This window comes from Rissa tridactyla, chromosome 1, assembly GCF_028500815.1.
Source record: "Rissa tridactyla isolate bRisTri1 chromosome 1, bRisTri1.patW.cur.20221130, whole genome shotgun sequence".
NCBI classification, from domain to species: Eukaryota; Metazoa; Chordata; class Aves; order Charadriiformes; family Laridae; genus Rissa; species Rissa tridactyla.
Window position 1 is genome coordinate 30217359 of NC_071466.1, and position 17806 is coordinate 30235164.

Below are 17806 nucleotides of genomic sequence, written 5' to 3' on the forward strand. Positions count from 1 at the left end.
GAGAAAGTTGTGGAATCCATCTCTTAGAAACATGTGAACCTTTTTCTAAGAGCAGCTTTATTCCTATTTTAGGATTCTCTAAGTGGCTGTAATGAGACAATTTTTCTCTAAAACTTAGTGAACCCCTTTTTTACAGATGATATTTGGGAAACTGAGTTTTCATGCTTTTCAGACAGACATGCAGCAAATCTGTTTGCATTCTCAGATGCCATTTGAACATCGTGATTCAATTTTGGAAGCATATGTAGATTAAGAGAGCAAATACAGTTTCTGTCCTTGCCATTACATCTGAAAATGGGGAATTCTTCCCTTTGGACAGCCAGCAGGGCACTAGTTTGTGCAAGCACAGGAATTCGGCTTGTGCCCATTGTGGTTTAAGACAACAGGACTTTAAATAAGGAATTCATTTGCTTAACCATAGGCAACAGTTTAGATTCCTTAGGGTATCCCAAAGGTCGATGCAGGTGCAACCCCAGCCTGACAGCAGATCCTCACCCACTGAAAGGAGAAACTGGGATATCTCACCAGCCAGGTGCTCCATGACACCTAAAATGGCACCAGGCAACCAAATCCTGTCCTAAAGGTGCTTTTTGGCAGTTTTGTCACTTCCGTATTTTTTTCAACTAACATTTTGATAAAGCATACATATTTTTTCCTTGACCTCAATTTGAAACCTGTTTCAAATGCAAATCGTGGGCTAGTTACCCAAGCCTTTAAAATAACATAATAATTCTCCTTCTCTCTCCACCAGACAAATACACCAATAATGCTTTTAATGTGTGAGAAAGGGAGATGTTTTTAAAAATGTACGGCTTTTATGGTATATTAATGATCTGTTTCCTCCAATTTGCAGAATAGCGACAGCTGAGCTTGGTGGTGGGTTGAGTTGAGAGTGTAGTACCTAAGACTGCATATAAAATTCACTCATTTTGCAGACGGACACTAGAATGAGTAAGGGATGGAAGATATTCAGGCTTGAGATATCAGTTCTTTTCCTACCCTGTAAATACCTCTTTTGTGCTGTTTTTGAGACTCAATTTTATTACCTACAATGTGGCAATCGCCTTTCTTTATCACACCATTATGACTATGCAGTATCTAGGAAGGAATCATAAATGCGTGTAACACCATTAAACGCCCTGTAAGTGTTAACAACAGTAACAATAAGACATTTGCCTAGAATGGATGCCGCACTGATTCTGTATTTTAGATAACAAGTTAATATATTTTTTAAGAGGTTTTCATGAATGTAGAGTGCTCGAAGAAGTTTATTTCTGTGTATAAAGGTTTGCTTATAACCTGACTTGCTGTGCATACTGACATTCATTAATAGTTAGGCATAATGGTCATATCTATATTTTTTATGGCAGTTCATATTGATGACATTAACAGAGGCAGAGGGTATCAGGAAGATCAAAGGATGTTTTAAGATTGAAGTTGCTTTCCTTTAACTGTGAGAAACAATTTATTTTGCCAGATCTTTTATGCTTGTATATAGGTAGGCAGAAATAAACTAGAAGAGAATCGACTCATGTTTTTATTATTATCATTTTAGAGTGCTTTTGTACCTTTCTGATTATTTTGTGTGTGTGTGTGTGAAGAACAATGTGAAACTGGCTTCCTGGATTCCAGATTGCTTAATGCAGTCTTTAGCTACATTTTTGGTATTATATTCTCCAAGTGATGTTAAACTCAGAAGGAAATTTTCTTCACGTGTGATTATGTGTAACAGAAAAGCAAGATAATTTGTTGCATAGCTTTTCAGAACATTGCTTAATGAGTAATTCTAAGAGAGCGAGCTTCTATTTATCCAAAAATAAATGGCTGCCATCATATTCCCCAGTCACTTCAGTGTGTTGTGCCAATAATTATTAGATGAAGAGAAGTGACAGAAGCTGGGCAGGGCAGAGGGAAGAACAAGCCTACCGAGAATATGGCTGTATTGCCTCAGCCCCGAGGTGTATAGTTTCTAAGTGCATATTTTCTGTAGAATGATTTACAGTCGAGCAAAGACCGATAGATGGTGCTGTGGAGACAATTTGCAGTCACTGCACAGCTGTGTGAGGTGCACATCATTTTACTCATAGGCATCTGCGTCAGGCATGAAATAGGCTCACACAAGGAATTAATTTTACCCTTCTGTTTCTTTTATTTCTTATCTAACACACTTTGTAGAGTTTCATGCTCAATTCTGTGTCAAAGAACAAAAATCATGTAGGATTTTACTGAGAAATGTAGGTTTATGTTTGTAGGTATTTTTTATGAAAGGAGAGAAGCTGGTCAGTATTTTATTTCAGTTCAGTATCTTTTCCAGCACTGTACTCACCATAAAATAGTCATTCATCTGTTAGTTTGATTTGTTTGGAAAAAGCCTGTAATACAGGATATCATTTCTGTGGGTATTCTTAGTGCACAGAGCTTTAGCCTCTTATCACTTGATGACTGACTGCATGGGAGGGAGGGAAAACAGTTTTGCTGTGTCTGTTCCCTGCCTCTGGTCACTGCTGCCCTTGCTGTGGGAAGGCTGTTTGATTTACACAAGAAGAGTTATTTTCCGTCAATGCTGTGGTGGGGTCAGGACTGGGGATCAAGAAAGTAGAGATCTATCACAGTCAAACTGTCATCTCCTCAAGACCCCGAGGCCTTTGTATCTTAGCATAGCTCAGCACTTAACAGAATTATAGAATCATTTAGGTTGGAAAAGACCCTTGGGATCATCGAGTCCAATCATCAACTCCACTCTAAAAAGCTCTCCCTTACACCATATTCCCTAACACCACATTCCCTAACACCACATCTAAACGAGTCTTAAACACATTCAGGGATGGCGACTCCACCACCTCCCTGGGCAGCCCATTCCAGTGTCTGGCCGCTCTTTCTGTGAAGAATTGTTTCCTAATGTCCAGCCTAAACCTCCCCTGCTGCAGCTTGAACCCATTCCCTCTTGTTCTATCGTTAATTACCTGTGAGAAAAGACCAGCACCAACCTCTCTACAATGTCTTTTCAAGTAGTTGTAGAGAGTGATGAGGTCTCCCCTCAGCCTCCTCTTCCTCAAACTAAACAGTCCCAGCTCCTTCAGTCGCTCCTCATAAGATTTATTCTCCAGGCCCTTCACCAGCTTCGTTGCCCTCCTCTGCACTCGCTCCAGCACCTCGATATCTCTCTCATATTGAGGTGCCCAGAACTGGACACAATACTCAAGGTGTGGCCTCAGCAGTGCTGAGTACAGGGGGACAATCACCTCCCTCCTTCTGCTGGTCACACTATTTCTAATACAAGCCAGGATGCCATTGGCCCTCTTGGCCACCTGGGCACACTGCTGGCTCATGTTCAGCCGCTTGTCAGTTAGAACCCCCAGGTCCTTTTCTGCCAGGCAGCTCTCCAGCCACGCTTCCCCAAGCCTGTAGCGATGCATGGGGTTGTTGTGGCCCAAGCGCAGGACTCGGCACTTGGCCTTGTTGAAGCACATTCCATTAGCATTGGCCCATCGATCCAATCTATCCAAGTCTCTCTGTAGAGCCTCCCTATCCTCATGTAGATCAACACTCCCACTTAGCTTCGTGTCATCTGCAAACTTGCTGAGGATACACTCTATGTCCTTATCAAGGTCATCAGTAAAGATGTCAAACAGAAATGGTCCCAACACTGAGCCCTGGGGGACACCACTTGTGACCGGTTGCCAGCTGGATTTAACTCCATTGACCACCACTCTTTGGGACCGCCCATCCAGCCAGTGCTTGATCCAGCAATAAGGTGCTCAGATCCTGCATCTTTGGGTGCCTAGTTTCTATGAAGGTCCTAAGACCTCTGGTGAGATCCACCTTACCAAATATTAAACAGCTACAGTACAGATGTCTGTATGAGCTACTTTCTTGTGTATGAGCTACACTGCAATCAGTGTAGACAAAATGCTTAGGCAATATATTTTCATAGATGAGATACATCTTGCCATAGGAATGCCTTTTTCTCCTCAATGACTAGAAAGACAAAATATGGCTCTTAGCCTTCATATAAACATCTGCAATGAATCTCATCCTTGTAGCCCACAGAAACACAACCGAGAATGGCCTGCCGGGAAAGGAAATGTAAGCAATATTGCAACTTGGAAGGAGGAATTTAGCAACATCATGTCCATAAGTGTATGGAATAAGCTGAGTTACATCATCTCAGCTGCATCCTTTAGGTCAAGATCCAGTTTGCTTGATAAGCTATGAGTGCTTTCATTTTCAAGGTGTCACATGGTCTATGCAGTGTGTGTGGGATTGGTCCCTTCTGCAACACCCGCAAAACTGTGACACAACTGGAAGTGAGGACTTGGGCAAGCAGTTACGATTTGTGCCTTCTGGGCCCTTAACCTACACAAGGTCTGTCGATGAATGGGTACCACATCTTCCGGTAAGAAATTTTAGACCTGTCAGACCTTGAGATGGAATAAGCAATTAAGAGAGGTTCAATAAGGAAGTAACTGCATTTCATGGCACCATTTTTCACCTCAAGATTTCTATGAGGCAACAGAATATGATATGAATTTCATTTGGACCCATAGTGTTTCATTCTTCACACTCTCTAGAGAGTCTAGTGGAGTTAGCGGATTGCCTTTCTCAAGGTCTTTAAAGACCCTACAATCACTATTACTCAGGCATCAGAGACAGAACTGAGAAAAATAATGAAATAGCAATTTAATCTCTTTGAAATTAATTCTTTGCTTAAAGAATCAGTTCCTCAGTGTTTCTCTACAATAACTCCAGTTCATTACAGATCAGTCCTGAGTATCTAGATTTTGTAAATACTCTGTTGCGTTCTCTTATATTCACTAAATTTCTAAAAATTCCTGACTATGAATACAATAACTAGAATGATCACGCAGATAAGCACACAAAAGAAGATGCAGTTAGTGTAAGTGCATTTTTAATATCAGAAAGAGAGATAATGAGGATGTGTTTCTAATAGCCATCCAGCTTTACTCATGATGCTTCTCTAGGGGAGAGAAATATTTGAAGCAGCTGTTCAGATAATTTGAAGTCGAGTATAAAGACTATTTGGAATGCTACTGAAGTTATACATGTTGTTGCTGTAGAAGGATGGTAATATATAAGTGTACTTACTAAACAAAGGATATTTAGTCTATGTTTGTGTAAACTAGCACAACATTGTCAAAAATAATAACTTATAAAAGTTAACCTTGATTTTTTCCAGTAGGACTTCATGGAAAAAGGACGTAAAGACATGGCAAAAATGATATGAATATGAAAATCCAAAGGCTTTATCAATAACTGCCTTCTGGACATTGTTTGACATCATATCCGTTGTCAAATATAATGTAATGCTGGCATTTTCACGGAGATTTTACACTTTACACAACTGCTTTAAACTTTGCCTAAATACATAATGTAGGTTTTAATGACTTGCTAGAAATCTTTTTTTTTTTTTTCTTTTTTTTCCTCTCTTAGATAATTTTGTGGGTGGAAATACTTCTCTGTGTAATTGTATCATTTGTGCAAGTGACTGTCAAGATTTTCAAGAATTTGCAGGTTTATTATGCGTGTTAAAATTTATGAATAGCTTTCCAAAACTAAAGAGATTGCTTGAACTACAGAAAAATCAAATTTTCTAATCATTGAGATCCTGTGACTGTTAGATAATTTTCTTTCTGTGTAGAGACTTTTGTAACAATTTTACATCTATAGAGACCTTTCCCTCTGCTAAAATATTTGTATTTGTCAGCATTTAGTTTTAGAGTTAAATCACTTCATAATGTAAGAACTGTTTCATCTGTCACTCTAGAAAAAAAATCCTAGCTGTACTAGCTGTACTAGCAGCTTTCATACTTGTTTTCATATGTGAATAAAGAACATTTTTCATGCTTTGTCTCCTAAACAATGGTTTCCAAAACAATCAATATCAACCATCTAAAATGCTAAATTTGAAAATTATTTAAAAAAAAAAAATAATGACACTTTAACAGCTTGTTTCTATCTAGGAAAACTGCTGAGGTCTGATGGCTCATGAAATCCATATATTTAATTTAAAGGCAGTAAATCTTTTAAAAGTAGCCTTCTGCATGATTAGTCTTAATAGGCTACTGTTAGTGAAAAGAAACAGCCCATGTAAAGTAAAAAGGAAGATATCACAGCATTTTCATTCAGTAAGCAAAATATATGTTGCAAAGAATCTATGGTTAGATTATTCTTGGCCTTTGGAGAAATCCTCCAGGAGGGGAATGAGGTAGAAATCCTCTTCACAGAGCACACCCTTATGTTTCCCAGGTCTTTGTTCTACCACTGTCTCTGCCCCATGAGAAGATAGTGCCAGTGCCAGATAGCACTGGTTTTGATTTGTGCTGTTAGACAGGAAGCAGGACTCTAATCATGATGAAAAAGTGTCCTTAATTTTTTCCTGACGTGGGAGACAGCTTACTTTGCCACTGTGTTTCAGCCACGGGCGAGGACTGCTGGCGCCAGAAGGAGCGCAGCTGCCCCGAGAGGCACAGTGATGCTGGAGGAGCTGAGAGATGCACTCAGGTCTGTTTTCAACTTCATCTGGCATGGTCTTCAAAATAAAGTGCAGCTACTGGACAATTATGTGAATAGAGGAAAAGACTATAAAAATGGCAGGATACTCAGTCTCAGACTCTGCATTAGGACCTCTGTAAGTCCTGAAGCACGTCAGGGTTGGTGACTGTAGTGTCTCACTGGAAAGGAGCTTTCTGGAGCTGCCAGAAGGAGTAGGAGTGCTGTATTAGGGAATCTGAAGTATCCTAAAGCAGAACTGGCCACCACTGAACCATGCCTGACAGATGTTTGTGCAGCTCTATACTATTTTTAAGGTGGAAATGCCATAGTCCTGCCACCTAAACCAGGCTAGCATTCAATTCTCAGTGTTGATAGAAAGCTTCTCCTCAAGTCTAGACTAATTCCTCCTCTTGTAATTGCGCAAACTAGTGTATAAACTTAATTGGACTGTTAATAAACTGATTTTCACAGGAGTTGTGACCCTGAGGAGGAAAGAAGGAAGGTCCTGTGGGTGGCAAAGACTTGAGGAGAGTTTAAGAGTGATAGTAGGTAGGGACTAAAAGGGACTCAGTATCATGACATGTCATCTAACGCAACGACAATTTACTGGCCTTACTTGAGTGAATGGACCACCTTACTTAACCCTCACTCCCAATTTCTTCTGTATCCCCAGCCTACTCACTGGTAGGGTGACGTGAGAAGCAGAAAAGGCCTTGGCTCCATGTAATCACTGCTCAACAATAACAAAAACATCTTTATAGTATCAACACTGTTTTCAGCACTAATCCAAAACATAGCCCCATACTAGCTACTGTGAGGAAAATTAACTTTCCCACAGTCAAAACCAGCACAATGACCAAGCCGTACACTTCTATTAATATTCTTGTCAGTGTTTGAAAAGCGAATTAGAGTATTGTCTTCTATCTTCTTAAGACTTTTTGTTTGTTTGTTTTTAACCTATGTTTCTTGCATTGGTATGCAGACAATTTGAGATATTCAAGAGACTTCTTTATCTGCTTTTTATCTCTTGTTCAGAGTGACTCTGCATCAGCTTAATGACACAGGCAGTAGTAGCTCTACTGTCTTGGTAGCCTGGACAGAACATCGCCGGTGATCGTTCACACACCAAGCAGTGACAGTCAAACTGCTGGATGGTTCTGAAACATTTTTTCAAGCCCCTGTGGATTTGCACATACCCACAGGCACCATGGCAGCTCAGTGGGGTGGGCTGCTCCATCCACAGTCACCAGGAGCCCTTCGGAAGCCCTTTGAGCAGGCATGGGCATGGGGACCTGCAGCTGGGTCGCTCCCTCCCTCCCCAGCATCCACAGCCAGCTCTCAGCTGCCTGCTACGCTCTCTGTCCAAGCTTGGACTTGACCATCCAAGCTACGCTTTCCTACCATCTACAGCAGAGAAAATCTCTTCTTTGTATAGATTTCATCCAAATTTCCCGCTTTTTCTCTCTTGTAATTCTAAAAAAAACAGGCACCATGGGCAGTGCATGCTGTACTGTAGTTGTTTCTTTATTACAAGAAGATAGAGAAAACTATTTTAGAAGCCAAAAATGTTTTATTAATAACCCTGTTAGGAGCACTAAATCACACACTCCTGAACTTTCCTGGCTTTTTAATTCTCAATTCAAACATTATGTAGAGAACTATTTTCTTTTAAGGATTCAGATTTTTTTTTTTTATAGTGGTATCCTCTCTCACAATTTAACTGGCTTGTACTAAAAGATCAAAAGCTGTTTGGATGAGGAAATTTTTCACCAGGAGCAGAACCAGTAATTCTGAAAGTCAAACTCAGCAGACCTTCCTAGGTATGCTCCAAAAATACTCTTTAATTTTGCACCTTTGTTTGACATGTTACTTTGCAGTGTTATTTTCAGATGTATTTTCAGAAATGTTTTTCAAAGCTACTGCAGCTCATGGGAGGGTTTGGAGGAAATCAGCTTAATCCAGAATTTCCTTGCCTGGAATGTTAACCCTGTATTGTACATGGATTTATAAAATATTTTATTTCTTGGCAACAAATGGTTTCAGTCACTGTCTGCTGCACCTTGCCAGTTTCATCTGAGAAATAAATCTTCTGTGATAGCAGGACATGATCCAAACTCTGAACATCGGCAATTTTCTGTCTACCGCCTGTAAAAGCATGTGTCTAATAAAAAAATAAATCCATCTTAGAAAATGGCAGAGAATCTGAAGGAAAAATATATAGTCATCTTCCTGTGATTAATGTCTCTTCACGTAATAAAGAGACAGTGTTTCAATTCTAGCATTTTGCCTGATGTCTTGGTGTCCCACCTGGAATATCCTAGTTAAAGATATAAATGAAAATGCTTGTTGTTTTTCTGCTTTCTGTTTTTCTTCATTAATCTTCATTAGGCAACCTCCAACCCATGATCTAGAAGGACCCAGACACTAATGAATGTGTTTCACAGACTGGTACCCAACCTGTTTGAAGACGTGGGTGACATCAAACTATTTATAACCGTCTTGTTCAACAAATAGCCCTGTATTTATAATGGAGTTTGGTAAGGTTTTGTCTTATGTCATTAATGATACACAGAGAGCATCTATATTTTTGAACAGAGGACATAATCATAGAGACTGTGCATGTACTGGCAAACGTAAACCATAGTGATCGGATTTTACTTGTTTGGGGTTTCTTTTAGTTCTGAGGGGTTTGGGAATTTTTTTCTCCCTCCTCCCCTCCTTCAAAACATTCAAAATATTTTTTTTTATGTCAAGAAACAGAGGTGTAAATTGAATGTCCAGGGATGTGACATGAAGTCATGGACGGGTGCTTGGAGGTGCAGACCTTGCTGGGATAGTGTTGGTGAGGAGGGGAGGGAGCCAGAGCAGGTGCCTCCACACCCGTCCTGCCGGGCTGAGTTTTGTTGTGAGGGGAACACTCAGAAAAGAAACTCCAACATAATATAACTTTAGTGCTATGTGGACAATCTATGGAAAAAAACCCAGGAGTGCAATGAAGAGCTAAGTTTTTTGACAGTGCAAAAATACCCAGAGCTTCACAGATAAAAGCTACCATGTCTGTTCCTTCTACTGTTTTTAAAATAGTCATATATAAGGCAGGACAATGAGTATAACCATGGTGCAAAATGTACTAAATAAAGAAAAGTCAGGGAATGATCTTATCCACACAGTTTAGGGTTTTTTCTGGACCCCTCTAATTAGCTGTAAAATAAACGACATCAAAAGCCGCTGAGTATTTACCCACTCTCTCAATTCACATTTAATTTTGTCATTTATTTTCAGGGAAGTGCCTACCATAAGGAGAATATATATATGTTAATCTTTTACATCAATCTGAGGTGAATAAATGAACTTACTGAATACATGAACTTACACGAATGAGCATAGTTTGGCTATAATAACTATGTTTATATGCTCTACAGTGTATATTTGGTGATATTAATTTTCTCAAATGCATTTGCACTGTTCTTTTTTGGACTTGAGTATTGCTGAGATTCCTTGAAGCAGAGTATATTTGAGTTGTCTGTTGTGCTCATTTATTGAAATTCAGAGCAACTATATTGGTTGTTTATTTCTTCATAGCTTTTTTTTTTATTTCTGTGAGGATAATTCTATTAGTCATTTGGCAAATATGCTCATAAATAAAGCCATGGAAATGCCTCATTATCCTAAGAATAAATGTTATAACATTTTAGAGAGCCAACAGTTAACTTAATTTATTTCATGTTGGAGTCACCAATATCCATTGCAAGGTGTTTGTGTAGATCTATCTTTGCATAGGTAGTCTTTATTCACATTAAAGTACTTACAAAAATTCTAAAGCACGTTTTGATCTATCATTTACTGTGCTTTTATATCCTATTTTGTGTAGCTCAATGTTCAAATTTTATACATTTAAAATATTTTCTTTTATTTTTAAATTATTTTAACATTAAAGTAATTCAGAGTCAGACTTTATATGGCATGTTCATACATTATTGTATTGTATGTATTTACACAGAATAGTGTTAAATCATTAATTCATCATAAAGCTATCAAATTCATTTTAGCTTTGTAAGAGAGGAAAATATTTGGTTTTCTCTTTTCCATTGTTACATACTTTCTTCCATTGTTACATACTTTCTTTTCACTCTTTCCTCATTATCGCTGTCTCCCTTAGACATTGGTTTGAGAAACAATAAGCACAGAGAAACACGCACACAAATACCAATTACCAACCTTCACATTGCTTTATTTAAATAGACACCAAGTCAATATCCTCATTTAAATTAAGAGAGTTTTAATCTATCTCTCAGTGAAAAATAACTGGGGTTTTTTTTAACTGAGGATGCCTATGTTATGTTGACTGTATAAACACATGTGTAGGAGAGTGTGCACGTGTGCAGGCACACAAGCATCAGAATGAACTGAGAATTATTGGAATGCTGTGCCAGCGCTGCCTAGAACTATGGAGCTACCGTGCATGTGTTTAAAAAAATCCATCAGAGTACAGCTGGTGTCAAATGGTGATGGGGTGCCATTTGTTCACTGCAGTGACACCGCTGTCATCACCCCTGCCTTTCATGGAGAGCTATAACTATTTACCAGAGAATGCTTAAACCTCTGCACATGGAAAATAAGGACTTATCTTGTTCCTGGCAATCACTGTCTGTCCATTCAGGTGCAGAGCTGTCTCGGCTGGCTCCATGGGGCTCACAACACGGGCGAGCAGCGTGGCCATGAAGCAGGGATCAGGCTGGTGCTCCTGCCGCGAGCACGCAGCCTCCCCAGGGCCACCACAGAAGCCCTGTGCTGCCCTGCAGACCTTTTGGCCTCATCATCTGTGAATTTAGGAAGTAACGCCAGTTCAAAAATAGCAATGAAAGACAGGAGGAAAAAATAAAGTAGAAAGACTGTGCAGAGACTTTGGCATGTCAGCAATTGGGTGAAATAATAGCCTTACCAAGGACAGTGAGAAAGTTGACGCAAGATCTCCTAACCACAAATATATACTTAATTACAGCCTGATTGTTTGCAATGCCTCCTGCTCTAAAGTCAGTTAAAACCTGTAAACATATTTCTGACAAAATGTAATTGATATATTCTTTGGTCTACATAGAGGTAAGTGAAGGCCTTTCACTCAAATGTTGTAGAGAACATAATCTAGTAGCTCTTAATAATTTATTTATTTCAGCACAATCAGAGGACAAACACCATGACAGAAACTTGGAAAGAATCAGTGATCATCATCTGGTCCCAGGCGAAATGTATGGAACAAAACAGGGCTGTCTGGCAGACAGTATCAGTCCTTAGGCTGTCTCAGAGAAATGGTATAAACTGCAGAAAATAACATACGGAGAAATAAAAAATAAAAAAAAAATCAGTGATAGCATACAAAAATAAGAATGGATAAAAACTTTACGGTTATTAGTCAATGTTTGGTTAAATGGGGTTCTATACCAAAATAACGAAACTTTTTTTTTAAATTATTTTTTTAATCTTTTTTTTTTTCCTAATGAAATGAAAAGAAGTTTACTTTCAGCTGGACAGCCAGGCAGCCTGCTCAAGGAGAAAACAGTTATCAGTGCTATGAGAAAGACTCTAAATGTTACAGCTGTGATGATATCAGGGATGAAATTTATTTTGTTTTCTAGTCAATTTTTTGAAGATAATTAGTTTATAGTTTTGCAGAATTGCAAAGGACAGGAATTGACAGACAGGAATCCTCTTGTTCAAACATTTGTACATGCAAATGGTCATCCAAAAATGTGAACTATAAGCCGATGTGCAAATGTGAGACAGCATCATGTATTATCAAAACACAGTTGGATCCAAAATGTGAAGAATGAACACCAAACAAATATCCTATTCAAATTTAGAATAAAACTTTTGAAGGCAGTGAACCAAACCTGAAGAGAACATCAGAGTGAACACAGCTTCTCTCTAGATAACTTATGCCCAAATTTTTAGTGTTCTTCCACAGTCGCTTGTGCAGCCGTAGATATATTTGACTGGCCTGCCCTTTGGGCATCAGGTTGTTTTCTAATGGATGTATTTTTGCAGTTGACCCAAGCATGGGTTACATCGGCATGTGAACTGTGTTTCCAGGCTGTCGACTGATGAAACACAATGCTTTTCCTCCTGGCACAGGTAGAGTGTGCAATGAAAAAAAAAGGTATAGCCCTGAATAGTGCTGGTGAAGATCAAATTTAAATAGTCTTCATGTCCATTTTACTAAAGAATTCTGGAAATGCATTGTATTTTGCAAAATACTAGGACTACATGTTTTGCTATTGCCAAGGGCAGAATCTCTGTAGAAATTGCTTTCTGGTTCAGTACCTCTTTGAAGGGAGAAAAGTGAAAGATCTTCATCTTTCTACACATCTGTGACTGTAGCTAGTTTTTTGGCCTTATGCCCCTTTTTGCCTACAAGAAATGTGGAAATAATGAGTGAAGGAAAACACATTCACTTCTTAAGTATGATTTGCATCTTTCCTTTTGAAAGAAGTTGCTTATCTCCTTTCTTTTTATTTAATTATATTATAAACGTTACTGAACACAGTTCTTTTTATTCTTATTTTTATTTTTTATTTGGTGAAAAATTCCAGAATAAAAGATAACAATTGTAGTTAAAGAAGAAGAAATCCTTCATTTACAAGGAAAAAATACCCAAAACAACACAATACTCTATTTCAGCTTTCATAAAAAATTTACTGCTTTTGCATGTTAACAAAATTCATGCTTCTGAACAAGAATTCACTGAGAAAAAACATTCCTTACCAACAAAATACAGATGTCTGTATTAAAAGCAGGAGATGGAGGTAATCATTAAACAGAAAATAACAGCTATAAGCAACTGAGTAAGGAAAGAAGAATCTCACGTTCAACTGAACCTCAAAGATATTTGTGACATGTGAAATGCAATTATCCAACATAATTTCCCACCAAGAATTAGGCCTGTCATCCTGATGCGAACAGTATACGATAGGTATATCGATACCTGATTGGTAAGAACAATGCCACTGATGAGTGTTTTTATAACAGTGCTACCTGCTTCTGTGTTTTTTTCAAGCAACAGTGCCCTCTTTCCAAAAAACAGCATGAATCAATCTTCACATTAATGTGCAATCAGTTACAGACGTGAGGGCCCTTTCCTTTTTTCTGTGACTCTAAAGCAGTTGCTGAACTTTTCGAGAGGCTCGTTGCAAGATGAAACAGATTGTGTGGCCATAGTAGAAAAACCCCAAATCTGTTCTTGTGAAGGTAATTATGAGTTGTCCAGAAGAAATTGCAATGACCAGAACCCACTGATGGTGCTCCTAGTCAAGAAAATGGTGACGGCAGAAGCTGCTTTATTCACCACGCTGTAAAGCTTTCCTGAGTTGCAGTACAGTCACACAGTCCCAAGATAAAGCGAATGCATATGTCGGTCGGAGATGAGGGTATTCAGATTTTCACAATATAGGTTCTTTGAGAGCGGGAGGAAATGCAGACGTCAATGAATCAAGATTCCTTGGCAATAAAAAACACCTCTAAATTTCCTCGGCTGAGTTTCTGAAGGACAAGTAGAACTGTGTCCAAGGGAAAAAACACAGCGACCCCAAATATGCTAACTGGAATTCCACCCTCCTCCAGCACTAATGAAGCCAATGGAAAATACATGCAGACTGGCAGAAATTAGTTCTGACCCAAGGTTCTGAAAACTTCAGTAGTCATTAACAGAGCTGTGTGGCAATCATCAAGTGGCTCGCTGAACTCCATGTAAGCTTTTTCTTTTGTTCCTCAGGCTCACTCTGGGTGTTCTGGCTTCATAAAACTCTTAACACTCAAAGCAAAACATAGGCTAATGTGTTATGTTCCCATGTAAAACTACAGAGCTTTGTAAGGTTTCCAATGGAAACCACAATGCCTCCTCGGCATATCCTCCCCTGGCATCAGCAGGTGTCATGTTTTGTGAATTATTTAAATGACATTGGAAGGTTATAGTTAGGAGCCAGCATGAGCATGGAGAAAAGGAACAAAAGAGTTTCAGCAACTTATCAAAACTGCTATTTCAAGTTATACACAGAAAATATAAAAAAACCCCACAAAACCCACCTGAAGTCTCCCAGTGACCATTGGCAAGTCAATGAGCTTAATATAGATGAACAAAGCACACCTTGTTATATCCTGTCACTTACTAACAAAAACATTCTTACTATACTGCTAATAATTATGATGACTTCATCTTACTGGCTGTGGTGGATAACATTAGATATTCTATTCCTAACTTTACAGTAAAATGCTAGAAACCTAACTTTGAATTGGTGCTAAAAGTATATCACATATAATGCTTTAAAAATCTAATGCTTTTCTAAATGTTATTATTTAAAAAAAAAAATTAATTCAGGGCTTCTCTATTGAGAAGTCTGCAGTGCTGAAGAAATACAGATTGCAAAGCAGAGCTCTCAAAGAGTGAGAAAATATTTGATAAAGGTTATAGAAAAGACAAGGGCGTACCACTCCATCCACTGAAACCTGCTGCCATTAGCAAATAAGCTGTTAGCCCACAAAAATGGCATCTGCAGGTTCCACTAACCACTGCAAAGGAGGGGAAAGTTACCTATAATATTGAGGAAACAATTTGTCAGAACTCGAGAAGTCTATCAGCCTGGTGGCACATCATGTCCAAGAAGTACTGGGCAGAAAAATCCTGGATGTGAGAGTGGACACAATGATGGTGGTAGCCATGAGACACCTTAAAAGAGATTAAGGAAAAGGAGAGTGATTATAAGAGTTGTGATTTTAGTGTATTTGCTGTGTGTAGCAGACCATCTCAAGAGGCGCTGTTTCTCGAGTGCAATTACGTGTTTATGACTGATCACTGTTTAGAGCCTGGGCTGGCTCAGAGTGCAAAAAGATAGATAAAACAACAGAGGCAATTTACATGGCATATCAGCAAAAGACTGTCATTCAGTCTTGATTTTATTTGGTCACTGAAAGGGCTGAAGGTAGAAGAGAGGCAAATGTTAAATTCTTCACTGCTCCCGTGTTCCTCTCTGCCATTGGCAAACATCTCTCATGAATGGCTTTGCCAAATTCCTCACTGCTGGGTAAAATGGAAAGTCTGTTTACTTCTTAGAAGCCAACTTTTACCTGAAGACCTTGTGTTCTGTCACTAAAAAACATCACATTGCAAGCTGTTAGATGTAGGAAACCAAGAAAGGCTATTTCTTACTTCAAGAAACAGAGCAAGATTATGAGATCTAGCATTATACAGTAAATATTTCTCAGTTGATGCAAGGGAGGAAAAGGCCAACAAAAGAACAAATCCTAAAACACTGCAATGGTTATTTTATTTCTTAAGGCAAAATTAGGTGTGATCCTCTTTTCACTCTGAGTACTGTGAATAAGGAATAAAAATGTTCCTCAGATCTCCATGAAGATGGATGATCACCTACAAGGAGAGAGCCGGAATAATCATAATACTAGGAAATGGGAAAAGAGTATATCTTTTGCATTTAATTAGGATTGAATGCAGGTCAAAATTATGTTCTTTTTCCTGCCTATGTTATGTATTATCAGGAGCAACACCAGTTACCTAGCTGATTACATTAGCATGAATCAACGTAAGTGAGTTGACATTGAGGTCATTATTTCCTAGCCTGTGAAAACAATTTGATGTTGAAGCTCACTATATACATAGTAATAAAAATGTAGGGCTAGGGAGAGCTGCAAGAGGCCCTGCAATTCATTCTATATTTTAAGACAGAATTAAGTATATCCTACACGATGCCCTTCCAAATATTTGCTTAATTAGTTCTTGAAAGTCCTATCAAACAGGAATTTGCTGACCTTCTGATGCAGTTTGCTTAAGTGCTTTAACTAACATCAAGTTAGAAAGATTTTTTACTAATTTTATTAATATTTATTCTAAATTAGATTTTCTGCAAAATAAGTTGGTACAGCTCATCCTGCCCATAAGGAACACACAGATGGAATAATCAACCAGTGACTTCTTTTCAAAGACATGCTCACGTCACCTCTTCTGGTTGTTTTTCCAGGTCACACAAAAATGCAACCCATCCATGCTTTGTTCAGATATCTTGTTTTCTTATGCATTATACTTTTCTTTTTTTTCTGACTCCTAGCTTGCCTGCAGTTTTTAAAGTGTGGATTCCAACAGTGTACATACGTACTCCCATCAAAGCATAACTAGTGTTGTGGACTTTTCATGTCTTACATGTAACATACTTGCTGGTTTTGAGTAACTGCATTACACCAATGACTCCTTTTCTGCCTGTCGTCCATTCCAAGCTGAAACGCCTTTTTGTGGTAGTTGTATCTACTCAGTTTTCCCCCTTTTTTATTCTTGCCTTTCAATTTTTTTCTTCCTTGATTTCTGTGAAAACAGTATCAGGCAAGGTCTGAGGGAAGAGGAGGCTCACAGTGTGCTCTAGCGAACTCCTGTCCTGGCAACTGCGGGACCCAAATCCATGACTTCAGGACCCCATTTCCCCACTGTGCTCTCCAGAAGTAGCGTATGAAGACTCCATTGGTAGAGTCCTTCAGTTCAACCGAAGTCTTTGACTGGTCTTTGAGTATAGTCTTTCAGTTAGTACTACCTTACAAAATCACTGCATCCAGACCATATTTCTCTGTTTTGCTTACAAGAATGTAATTTGGGACACAATAAAGCCTTACTCAAGGTAACATCTGTAGCGTAGTCTACTTGTCTTCTATCAGGTGGTCGAAAAATCAGGTTTAAGATAAAAATATATTTAATTGGCATAATAATTTATTGTCAATTTCCATTCTCACTTATTTATCATCTTCTTTTATCATCAAGAATATGTCAATACTTACAAATTTAATGTTGCATGATTTTTTGCAGGATCCCTTTTGAAACTGAAGCTAGTCTGCCTGATCCATAAATTGTTAACCTTTTTACAGAATCTTGATACAATTTAGATAATAAAAAAAAGAAAAAAGGCAAATTCATTCTTTTTGATGTCAACAATTTATTGTTTGTCTTCCTTACAGAGAAGCCTATACTGCTCTGCTGTATTGAACTGTTTCTAATGTATTTGTATTTTTTTACATTTTATATATTTCTTCGTATATTTAATTATGTTCTTTATTTTTCCTTTATTTTCTTACAACAAGCTTGTACTATGCTTTTCTATGTATCCTTAGTACTCTTTTCTTGAGCCCTCCTTTTATATGACTTTTAAATTAATGTCATGGTCATTAAAAGTCATTGCATAAAAGTCATAGGGGCCATTGCAGTAACATTTTGGTACTGCAAAGATAACATATAACGAAAGTGCAGTTT